The sequence below is a fragment of the Rousettus aegyptiacus genome, unplaced genomic scaffold, assembly GCF_014176215.1.
Source record: "Rousettus aegyptiacus isolate mRouAeg1 unplaced genomic scaffold, mRouAeg1.p scaffold_m13_p_11, whole genome shotgun sequence".
NCBI classification, from domain to species: Eukaryota; Metazoa; Chordata; class Mammalia; order Chiroptera; family Pteropodidae; genus Rousettus; species Rousettus aegyptiacus.
In genome coordinates, this window is record NW_023416286.1 from 10,527,754 (window position 1) to 10,540,807 (window position 13,054).

General features: G+C 35.6%; 1 protein-coding gene and 1 pseudogene across 16 annotated transcripts in view; one reads left to right on the top strand and one right to left on the bottom strand.

Moving 5' to 3' along the window:
* Nucleotides 1-13,054, top strand: part of NBEA (neurobeachin) — a 611,133-nt gene that overhangs the window by 373,130 nt on the left and 224,949 nt on the right. The window lies entirely within an intron of this gene.
* LOC118609739 lies at nucleotides 2,065-2,183 on the bottom strand (annotated as a pseudogene).

Sequence of the window (13,054 nt, forward strand, 5' to 3'; positions counted from 1 at the left end):
TGTTGATGGCCTTCCAGGTCACAGCTGGATGTTCCATGGGGAAGTGTTTTCTGTGATCATTTTACCTGTTGGCTTTCTAGAGTTAGCACCTCTAGTTCGCTGGGACTCCTAGCTGAGTCCCATTCAGAAATTATAATCCACCTTCTTTCTCAGAAGCTACTCTTATCACAACTTCCCTAGACTAGATTGCTCCTTTTACTATGGCTGATTGGTTTTAAAATTGTATTTAATCCGTATAATTTGTCTAGTTATCCTGAAGTTGAAGAACAGTAATTATGCTGAAGGTTAGAGTCCTAGATAGTTGCCTAGAGTTATCCTGGGGCAGCAGTGGAGGCTTTCTCTCAAAACACATTTTTAGCACATAGACAAGATTCTGAAAATTCTCGTCGTAGCCTACCAAACTTAAAATTGAACAGTTCTCACTGGATTTTACTTTCCTTCTAATAAAGCAAATTATAAATGCAATACTCCAAAAATTAGGATAATTATGTGTCATAGAATATCTAGTATGAAATCAGTCGTCCTACTTCTAAGTAATATCCTTTAATATGATTTTTTCTTTGATTTTTTTTTTTTTGGCTTGGTAAACTTTGGAATCCAAAGCATCAATGGAATATTAGTTTATTCCAGAAAATGTTCTGATGATTATATGTAGATCATTTAAATTTAAAGGCTCTTTTGTGTTTAGTTTCAAGCATTTATGGAAAATTTAAGTACCACTAAAATATACTTATTTGAAATTTTTATATGTAAATACTATCAAGAGTATATTGATTTGCAGCTATAAAGTAAAACGCTGAGACAATTGGAAATACTATTTCAGTTCCTTTTATTTTTTCAAGTTAAAGGAAATAGTTATACAAATACCTTTTTTAATCTTGAATTTTGCCTCCCTTCCATTTATATTTGTTTTCAATTAGACACAGCAAACCTGAACTCAAGTTCTGCACTTTTAAGAGGAGTCTCTCTAATTGGCTTATATTTTCCCTGTGGATATTTGTTAAAAATTGCAACTACCACTTTTGTTGCCAGTTTCATCTTACAGACCAAGAGCCCATTGTAGGTCTTCTAATATAATATGTAGCATATCATGGTAACTGAGTCTTGCCTTTCTGTTTCAGCTATTTTATATCATACCTAGACAGATATAGAGAAACAGTATTTCATGCCCTTTCAAAGGAGATGTTTGTCTAACATACATACACCTCTTTGTGTAGTCAAGGACCAGATGAACAGACTTCAGAAAATGTCTTAACTGTTGTTTAAGCATTTCCCGTCTTGATCCCATCACTGATGGATTGGTCCACCTCCATCATACAAGGGAGCACTAGACAGATCTGAAAGCATTGCTCTGAGATCAGGAACTTACCTATTTCTTTACCTTTGAAAAAAAAAAAGGATTGTCTCCTGAGAACATAAGGGGAGATGTAATTCTCTCCTTCTTCCCTCCCTCCCTCTCCTTCCATCCTTCTATTTGGTCTTCCAGAAGAGCTTAGGATGTTTATGATCATTGATGGAAATGTATGTATCAGAGGAAAGCTGTAATGTGTTCAAACTCTGAGCTTTTCTTTAGTCATTATTGTAAAGATCTTTCAAATTAAAAGTGGTTCAATTCCAGTCAACCAACAATTTCATATAAACGTATTTTTCTTGCTACATGAGCAAGAATGCCAATTGATCGAACTCATAAAAACAAGCATGTTCTAAATCGTGCTAGTGACTCTAGATCCTACTATCTCCTTCAGAAAACATATGCATATGTATCAACGCAGAACAGAGGGCCAGCTCTTGGGTGATCTCCAAACCTGTCCTAGATACGAGATGAGCTAGATTAACGGATTCTCTGCCAGATAATCATGTGTGATTTCTGCTCTCACCTTTATTATTGTCTTTATTTTGCTTAAATTAGTTTTACTTTACATTCTTTTTCTAATTCTTTGAGATAAAAGTTTAGGTCGTTGCTTTTGGACCTTCTTTTTTACTATGAGTATTTAAGGCTATAAATTTCCTTCTAAGCACTTCATTAGCCGCATCTCACATCTATTTAACTTTTTTTTTTTTTCACACCTACAGCACCTGGTCTTCCCAGGTGGTCTCCCATACAAGTACTAACCAGGCCCGACCTTGCTTAGCTTCCAAGATCAGACAAGATTGGGCACTTTCAGGGTGGCATGGCTGTAGACACATCCATTTAACTTTCATTAGCAAGTTTGAAATATTTCCTATTTATAATTTCTTTTATAACAATATATTATTTATAAGTGGGTTTAATTTGTGACTATATCTTATTATTTCATTATAGCCAAAGAATATACTCTATATGATTTCAGTATATAAAGTTGTAAGATTAGTTTATGACTCAGTATATATGGCGTATCTTAGCAAATGTACTGTGTACACTTGAAAATAATGTACATTTTTCAGTCATCAAACAATTATTCTACAAATTTAAATTAGGTCAAAGTAATTGATAGTGTGGTTCAGGTGGTCTACATCTTTACTGAATTTTTTGTCTACTCGTTCTGTATATTCAGAGAGTAGTGTTTTAAAATTTCCTTCATTCCGGAGGATATTTTTCACTGAATATGGAATTCTGGGCTTATAGTATATCATTTTTCTTTCAGTAATTTAAAGATGTTTTCCCACTGTTTTCTGGGCTTCCATGTTTTTCTCTTATATGTATTGTGCCTCCCCCTCCCCCAAGCCACCCCCAAGGCTTGAAGATTTTGTCTTTTTCTTCGGTTTTCAACAATTCGACTATGATGTTCCTGGGGTGTGTGTATATGTATCTGTATTTTCTAAGAGATGACTCAGCTTCTTAAATTTGTAAATTTATATCATTCCAAATGTAGTAAGTTTTGGCCATTATTTCTTCAAATATTTACTGCTGCCCCCTTTTTGTTTTGGGGACTTTAATTGCATGTATGATAGACCTTCTGATATTTTACGTCAGCTATCTAAAGCTCTATTAATTTTTTCCATCTGTTTTTCTTTCTTCCTCGGGTTAAATAATTGCTGTTGATCTATCTTCACATTCACTGACTTTCTCTATATTTTCATTCAGCTATTAAACCCATCTCATGAATTATTATTTCGGATATTTACCTTTGCATTCTAAAATTCCATTTGATTCTATTTTATATTTTCTATTTGCTGAGATTTCCTATCTTTCTTTCATCGTGATTGTATTTTCCTTTCCTTCATTATAACAGCTATTTTAAAGCTCTTGTCTAATAATCCCAACACCCGATCATCTCGTGGTTGATATTCACTGATTATCTTTTTTTCATGAAAATGGGTCATATTTTTATGGCTCTTCGAAGCTATTTATTGTATCCCAGAAACTATAAATGTTATGTACAGAACCTCTGAATTCTGTTACGTTCTTCTAAGGAGTGTTGCCATTATTGTTTTAACAGGCAGTTAACTATGTTAGACTCAGACTTCATACTTTGTCACCTCTGCAGTGGGCTGTGGCTCAGATTTTAGTTCAGAGTGCTTTTGTGTGTCCTGCTCATCATGGTTCAAGAGCCAGCAAGAGACCTAAACATAATTTAAGCATGGGATTTGGCGTTCCCCTTCCCGGGCATTCTCTTTTCCATGGTTCCCACTTCACTCTGCTGTCTCCGAGAGATTCAGTTCGTTGGGACCTTATTCCTCCAAACTAGAAGCAGTACCCTAATGGGAAGTGCTTTTTCATTCATGTTTTTTCCTCGCCATTCCTCTAACCCCACTCCGTCTACCTCTGTATTATATCAGCTAGTCCATTGGCTCTGTCTATAAAACATATCCAAAATCCGACCTCTCTTCTCCAGTTCCCATGCTGTCTACCACAATTCTCTCCATCCTGACAGCCCCAATATTTACCTTAACTAATTTTCAGCTTCCACTTTGATCCTGTACAATTTTTCCTCACACAGCAGCCAGAATGAGATAAAGTATAAATCTAATTATTATTATTTTTGAAATCTTACAAAGACTTCTTCAAGACCCTTAGTGATCCTGTCACTGCCTAATTTAAGAATACATTTGGTCTTCTTTTTTTCCAAGCTTAAGCCACACACTAATATTCCTTCTGTTACTTAAATATACCAAGCTCATATTCAATGTAATGCCTTCTCAGCTAGCTCTCCCTACTGTCCAGTATGTTTTTACCTTTTATCTTGGATGCCTAGATTCTTCTCATCACTGAGATATCAGCTCATATGTTACCTTCTCATAGAGGCAGAAATGACTATGCAATGACTCAAAATATGCAATTTTCCTAGTCACTCTCTATTCCATAACTAAGCTTAATTTTCTTTTTTTTTCTTTTTTTTTTTACTTTTTAACATATTTTCTGTTTCACTACATGAGAATTGTAAACTCCTTGAGGGTACAGACCATTGCAATCTTGATCATCATTATATTCCTAGTTCCTAGAAATAGTGCCTTTTCTAGAATAGGCATTAAATAAGCATGTGTTTATTAAATACTAAACCTGCTGGTTGAGCTTGCTACAAGACTTCTTGAGCCTCTCTTTTCTTATCTATGAAATCGGAGGTTAATATATATTTCATAGAACCATTTTAAAGTTCAGATGATAGGTTTAAAGAATATGGTATAGTGTCTGACTCATATTTCTTGGTCAAAAATACACTAGCTCGATGAGGCCATAAAAGGAAAAAGATATCTAGTATGCCCTATTTTTTTTCTCAGCAAGAAATATGATATAGTTTAAAGGATAATAACACAACCTTGAGAGAGACAGTGAGGGGACAGAACCGTAGAGTTCAGAGTGTTAGAGATGGCCGAAAGCTTTCTGCGGGCCCAGGGCCTGTGCCGTGGGACGCCATCCCCCCCGCCTCCTGCTGCCTCAGTCCTCAGGCCCCTTCCTCTTTCTGTATTTTACCATTTCTTGTCAGGAATTCGTAGTCCACAAAGTTCCTTGGAAATGTTTGAATGGGATTCAAACTGGGACAATTGAGGTAATCACAAATCTCACTGAACCAAAATTCATGTATTCATTCACTTATTTATGGAAGTCTGCAGTATTAGGAGGAAAGGAAAAATCACTAAGAAACCATTGTTATTTGAGTTGAAAGTCTTAGGGTTCTCCTTTTTCAGTGTGGCCACATCGAAGGTCAGTACCTCCCTGCTACATCCTGCTTTGTCCTTTAGGCTTATTTCTAGCGTCATCTCCCCCTGATCTCTCCAGCAGAATTTCCAAGTCCTTCACACGTGCCCTCTCGGAGCTTTATTCAAACATCAGTTACCCGATTACATTGTAATTGTTTATATTGTTTATATCTTTATCTGTCTCTCCACAAGACTGTAAGCTTCTCAAGTAGAAAATACTCCCTATTAATCTTTGTTGGCTTAACTCCTGACACAGTTACTAGAGCCAGGGTGTCACTCTAAACCGGCACTACAGTAAGCATTGTTTCTAACCTCTGGGGACACAGCAATGACTAGGAAAAGGTCTCTGCCTTCATGGGCAGGTGAGAGGCGGCATGAATGACCTAACGTAGTGACTGACAGGCTCCTGGCTCATTGTACATAATGTTTTTAAAGGAAGAATCACATATCACTGTCGACGTATTCCAAAATAAGATCAAAGGGCTGTCAACAAGCGTTACTTGAGTAAAGTATTACATGGTCAAGTGAGTTTGGGTATTGAGTTAGGATGTTGAGTTAAAGAAAATTAAATAGTTTTGTTTAATGCAGATTTTCACGTAAGTAGAAAACTCTCTACCAGAGCCCTAAGCATCTCAGTTAATTGAGTCTATATGGACAGTATTCTAAAACGTTTGTTAATAATCTCTGTCTTATATTGAGTAAATTACAAGAGGAAAGGTTCTTAGCATTTTGCAAAGGGTTTTTGCCATCTTTAAATTGTTCATTAATCAATCATATCTGTCTATTGCCTTAGGAAGAATATGCCTTTAGGGGAGACAGAGGTCATATATTATCAGCTAAATGGTACATAATTTTATACTCATTTATGTTTAGATTCAAATAAACTTTCATTGAAGGTCAAATCAATGGATATGGATTGGTGAATTGTGCTGAGTTTTCTAGTCATGTTTTTATGTATTATTTTAAACATATAAACTGCCTTTATGTAAAAAAGGAAATATGAAATTTATTAAATACTGAGTGGCAACTGTCCACCTGTAATTATAACTTGTGTATATGTGTATAGCAAGTTTTTTTTAGCATATGCCCCTTATTAAATTTATGCGAACTATTTAAATTTTGAAGATTGAGTTAAAATAAATTAAAGCAAAATTTTATGCAGGAAACTAATGTAGATTGGGAAAATAGTTTAAAACCACTGCAAAAGTAAAAATTTTTGAAATATTAAATTTTAATAGAAGATTTAATTTAAATATAATTTTAATAACTGAGGCATGAAATGAGGTAAATGTTTAAATTTATTTAAATTATATAAGCACAAGTATTATGCTATTCTTTAGGAAAACGTTTTATACTTGAAAACTAAAAATGAATTCAAAATTAAATGTTACATTTAAATACATTTTAAAAATAATTATAAAATTGATAATTTGCAAATACAGTTTTAAAAATATTTATTCAATTAGATAGGAGGTAAAAATATAATGAAAAGTTTGCTGGGTACTCAGCTACTAGGTGATTTTCTTCGTTGTCTATTATGAGAGAGAAAATTACTTTCAAAGATGGTTTTATAAAAGTAAAAGGAAGGGAGTAGGATTTGGTGGTTTTCTGGATAGACAAAATGAAAAGTGCCCACAAAGTTGAGAGCTTTTGTAATTAGAAAGTTAATTGTAAAACTCATAAGCATATTATTTCAATTTAGAGGCAAACGTATTAGCTTTTTTGAATAGAAACATTTTTCTTTGGCATGCCTCATAAATATCAGAAAGAATCAAACACTAATTGGCCAGCTTGCATTTGATTACTTAAATGATTGTATAGCCTAAAGCAAACTTCACAAAAGCAGGCTAAATTGTTACTATGTTCTTAACTTACCATGTTGTATTTTTCTGTTTGGGTTAAATATATTGTCATTGGCAAATCATTATCTCCTACAAAGAAATGATCAGCTATTAAGAAAGTAGTAACTTTTGATTCCATTACCAGAAGTTTGATAACTGCTTTCACCCCACATAGTGTGTATCAGCAGAAAAGCCAAATAGGCCAGGCTTTAGATGGATTTGTTAAAATGCATAAGCATGTTTAATAATTAATAGCTTTGCTCTGCCTTTCAAAAGTCGTCTCTAGCATAATTTTGTTTTAAAAGTTAAATCTAATTTACATGGAAACGCCAAGAGAGAACAATCCAATTAACAAGTGTTATTGCATACCTGTTATTTGTAAATGCTGTTCTAAATACTTTGATGTGGGGTGGGGCACAAAGTTGCGTAAGACAAACATCCTGATCTCTTGCTGCTTACAGTTTAGAGAGAGAGTCAGGTATAAATGCATGAAGTAGTAAATGAAAAGTTTAGATCCACTATATTACAGTAAAATGTTTAATTTCCAAATTTATAGGCAAAGATATTTTAGAGGAAGAATGGCATGTGATATCAAGTAAGCATAGGAACCATTAAATGCTGATCAGAAAGGCATGAACATTTCAGTGAGAGAAATAGCATGAAAGTAGGAATGAACAGCACGAGCTTCGAGGACAGTAGAGGGAAGTAGAGATTCTAAGTAGTGCTGAGGGAGTGATGAAATTGGCAAGAGGGTGACACTGTGGACCCTGCAAAGCAGGATAAAAGATTTACTTCTGCATATGTGTGTGTATATGTGTATATATCACCACAGTTAAGCGTTGCATTAAAAAATGTTAGACCTTTAAAAACCATATTTGAGTTTCTGGAAAATTTATTGTTTTGGTTTGATAGAAATGCAACTAACTGTATGCATGTTAGTTTGTAAAACAGCTGATATAATTACTATTTATTAGTGGACTTGTAACAAGTGCTAGGAAAAGAGCATTAATCAGAACTCTTACTCTCATATAGTGTTGTGGTGCGATCAAATCCAAGACCCACGAAGCCAATTGAGATGCATTGTGAGCCTTTATTAGCAGGCCAGCGACTGACTCTCCCCACTAGAGAATCAGCCCCAAGCTCCCAGAAGAGGCAGTTTACCTAGCCACCAGCACATCCCTGAGCAGATCACCACGCAATAGCGAATATCATAAACTCAATAAATTTAAATAATATAAGACTTGTAAACATTATATAACTAAGACACCTTTTGTATAAAATATTTATTGGAATTTAAAACCATTTATTTTACAGCAATGGATGAAATTTTAAAGATAATTAAAAATTTTACAATTTAGCATAAAGATACTCCTCAAAATTAAGTAAGTCCTCTTCTGTGTGATTTCTTATAGTGATCAATTTATAAGTCTTGTGGGAAATAATTTTTAATTATAATTTCTAGATATTTAAGCTTATTCACCACAACGGTAATTATTAGGATAAAAGAATAGACTGCTTCCTTCAAATAGGATAATTACTATATAGAATTAAATGCTTCACATGTAATTTTACAATTTTCTTAATTGAAATTAGAGTAATTATTTCTGGCCTAAAATTGCTTCAAATTGAGAGCCTAGCGCTACAGGAAGTGAAAAAATTAGTGTCTACAAGCTCTAAAAAGCTTTGTACACTGGTGTCAGTTTTTCTAAATAAAAAAAAAAATGGTTGAGTAAGAAAAATAGTTAAAGTGAAAATGCAATTCAATATTTGCTAATCATAGGTAACAGAGAGCTCATTGAATAAAAGATCTTTGGTTTGTTTTTGTTTTTAGAAACCACAGTACTGCCTTAATTGTTCAAAATGTTGGAGCCACTTTTTTTTTTTTTTTGGCAAGCATTAATTAAGTGAAAAAATACATTAAATTGTCTCTTAAATTGTTTCACCAGTAAAACTTTTATGTGTACTCTAACCAGATCTTCTGTGGGGGCTCATACCTGGCGACCTCTTTGAGAAACAACCATTACAGGAAATGAGTTGACAGTGCTCCACTGGGTGACTCGCCTCAGTTACATAATAAGGAATGCTCGAGAACCAACCATACTACTCTGTCTTGATGCTCTCTGCTCCTAACTGTATTCTTTTAGTCGAGATTCAGAATTTACAGATATTGCAAATAAATATTTTGTGATAATCAAACCCAATTTCCTGGACCGCACACTAAAATCACTGCTCTTATATCCTATAGTAGCACATAGAACCTCGCCAGATGTTTATGGGCTTAGTTTTCTCATATGTTACTTTCACATTGAAAACTATTCTTGAAAGACTATAAAACAAGTTTATTTCTTTCAAAACCAGGAAACCAGATCATAGGGAGTAGTGATGCACCCAAGAAGCAAAGAGAGTCACCTAAATATTTTTCATGCTCAGAAAGCTGCTTTCTGTGAAGAAAATAACATAGAATAAAAGGCAAATTAAAGAATCAAATAATACTCTGTCATGAAACATTTTTTTCTACAACATTAAAAAAAAAGTAATATCAGCCCTCCAATATGATTAATTATTTTATGGATAGAAAGAAGGCTTTTTTTCTTGAATGGTTTAATCTACCTTTTATCAAACAGGCATACATCTGCCTCAAACATACAGAATAAATATAACTCCCTTTAAAATGAATATATACCAATGTGGTTTTTCAAAGTCCACCGTGAATAAACTAGTAATTTTCTTTTATAGTGTATTTTATGTGAAAAGATTTTGCTTTACGTGTTATGCGACTAAGATTATGCTATCATATTTTAACCAAATAATAATACCTTTTCCTCTTTCTGATAAAAAAGTAAATAAGGTGCAAAAATGATACAAAGAAGTGCAATGCAGGGGGGAAAGGAGGCAGAAGCTACGAACGGGGCGGTCCAGAGAGAGCAGCAACGAGCAAAAAAGTGAGACCGTAACTCAGCTCAAAATAAGAAACCCGTACTGGAAACATAATTTTAGACCAAAAAAAGTTTACTCTCCTACCCACTTTCTTTTTCATGTCTTTATTATTTATTTACTTACTTATTTTTCTTTTAATTTTTCAGTTAGAGTTGACATTCAGTATTATTTTATATTACTTTCAGCTGTATAGCATGGTGGGTAGACGTTTATATAATTTATGAAGTGATTCCCTCCAATTAGTCTAGTACCTCTCTGATATCATATGTAGCTACTACAGTATCATGGGCTGTATTCGCTATGCTGTGCTTTACATCCCATGACTATTTTATAGCTACCAATTTGTACTTCTTAATTCCTTCACATTTTCCCCCAAGGTCCCTAACCCCACATCTGGCAATCACCAGTTTGTTCTCTGTATCTACGAGTCTGTTTTTGTTTTTTGGGTTTTTTGTTGTTGTTGTTGTTCTTTAGAATCCACATAAAAATGCAATCATAAGGTATTTATCTTTCTTTGACTATTTTACTCGGCATAATACCCTCTAAATCCATCCATGTCACTGCAGATGGTAAGGTTTCTTTCTTTTTTTCTTTCTTTTTTTTTTTTTTATGGCTGGGTATTATTCTATCATATATATGAACCACAACTTCTTTATCCAGTTGACTGTCGATGGGCACATACGTTGCTTTCATATCTTGACTATTGCAGTGAACATAGAGTTGCATAGATCTGTTCGAATCTGTGTTCGTTGTCTTCAGGTAACCTCCAGACTGTTTTCCATAGTTTCCAAATTTGCAGTCCCACCAACAGTGCAAAAAGATTTTCTTTTCTCCACATCTGTACCAACATTTGTTGTTCTTTCATTTATTTATTGATGACAGCCATTCTGACAGGTGTGAGGTGGTATCTCATAGTGGTTCTAACTTGCATTTCTCTGATGATCGGTGATATCGAGCATCTTTTCATATGTCTACTGGCCATCTGTATGTTCTCTTTAGGAAAAGACCTATTCAGATCTGTTGTCCAAGTTTAATGGGATTTGGGGTTTGTTTGGTTTTTTTGCTGTTGAGTTGTATAAATTCTTTATAAATTTTGGATATTAACCCCTTGTCAGATGTACGTCGGCAGATGTCTTCTCCCATTCTGCAGGTTGTCTTTTTGTTTTGGTGATGGTTTCCATTGCTGTGAAAAATTTGTTAGTTTGATGTAGTTCTATTTATTTTTTCTTTTCTTTCTCTTGCCCAAGAAGATGTCTCAAAAAAAAATATTACTAAGAGCAATATCTGAGAATTTATTGCTTGTGTTTTCTTGTAGTTTTTTAGTTTCAGGTTTTGCATTTAAGTCTTTAATCTATTTCAAGTTTGTTCTTTCGTATGGTATATCAAGGCAGTCCAGTTTGGGTTTTTTTTTTTGTTTTGTTTGTTTGTTTGTTTGTTTGCATGTCTGTCCAGTTTTTCCAGCACCATTTATTGAATAGATGGTCTTTACCCTGTTGTATATTCTGGCCTCTGGCTCCTTCGTCTTATATTAAATGACTGTATAGGCACAGGTTTATTTCTGGGCTCTCTATTCTGTTCCATTGATCTATGTGTCTGTTTTTGTGCCAGTACTATCTTGTTTGGGACTCTCGGCACTTCCTGGAGTTGTATGTCTATTTCCTTAACCTGATTAGGGAAATTTTTCATCATTATTGCTTCATAGATTCTCAATCCCATGCATTCTCTTTTCTCTTTCTGGTACTGCTATGATAAGAATGTTAGTAAGCATGATGTTGTCCCATAGGTCCCTTATACTTTCCTTTTTTTTTCTTTTTTTTTCTTTTTATTTGCTGTTCCAGTTGGATGTTTTCTGTTACCTTGTCTTCCAACTGATTCAGTCCTCTGCTTTACCTAATCTACTGTTGATTCCTTCTAGTATATTCTTCACTTTGGTTATTGTAATTTTCATTTCCGACTGGTTCTTTTTTATGGTTTCTGTGTCCTTTTTAATCCTGACTATCTCTTTGTTGAAGTTCTTACTGAGATCACCTATTCTCCCCCTAAGTTCATTGAGTATCCTTATAACCAGTGTTTCAAACTCTGTATGTCTTAGGTTGCTTACCTCCATTTCATTTCGTTCTTTTTCTGGATTTTTCTTTTTCTCTTCTTTGAGGCATGTTTCTTTGTTTTCTCATTTTGTCTACCTCTCTGTTGTTAGTTTCTATGTATTAGGTTTGCTACATTTTCCAGTCTTGGTCAGGTGGCCTTATGCAGTAGGTGCCCAGTGGCATAGTATCCCTAAGCACCTGCCCCAGGTACTCCTGCATTCTCCCTTGTGTAAGTTGTATGTGCCCTCCTGTTGTAGTTATGCCTTGATTACTGATGACACGTTAGTGGATGAGGTAGACTCTCATGAGGGCTGACTGGCTATGAGGATGGCCAGGCCCATAGAGTCTGGGCTCCTGTGTGGCGGCTCACCCATGAAGTGGGATCCATTCCAGCAGGCTTGTTTCTGTTGAGATCACCCTTTGGCTTTTCTACCTGTAGTGCTAATCAGGTAGTGCTCTCTGTTATGGTCTGATGCCAGCTCCTCAGTGTGCTACTTCTGGGGCCCCTTGCGAGGGGCTCCATGTGGGCCAAGGTCAGCTGCTGTCTGTGACCTGCCCAGGGTTACCTGGTAGGAGCTACAGAGCTATCCACTTTTGGTCTCAGTGCTGGACCTAGAGGCATGCAGTAGAGGTCACACCCTGAACCGAAGCTGGCTGCCACCAGTACTCAGCCTGAGACAGCCTAGCTAAAGGCTCAGGGCTCCCCAAGGCCTGAGGCTCTCTGCTTGCTACCTGTAAGGCTTGGCAGCTGAGAGAGCCTCAGGCATTATACAATTTGAGTGAGACAGGGTTCCAGGAATTCACCAGGTTGGGGCAAGCTGTGTTCCCCAGGTTAGTTCCAATTCAGATTTCATGCCAGTGCTGAGCCTCTGGCCACTTGTAAAAGTCTCAGAACACACCAAGGCCAGCCGCTGCCCTCCTCAGGCCTGCAGACCCCCAAGATTCATTTAAGAAATATTGCAGCTCAGGCCAGGGCTGGTTGCCTGCCACAGGAGACCTGTCGATTGTTGTTGAAAGAGTCTTCTGCCCAAATGGCAAAGTGGAGCTGGCAGCCTAGCCACAAATATGCTT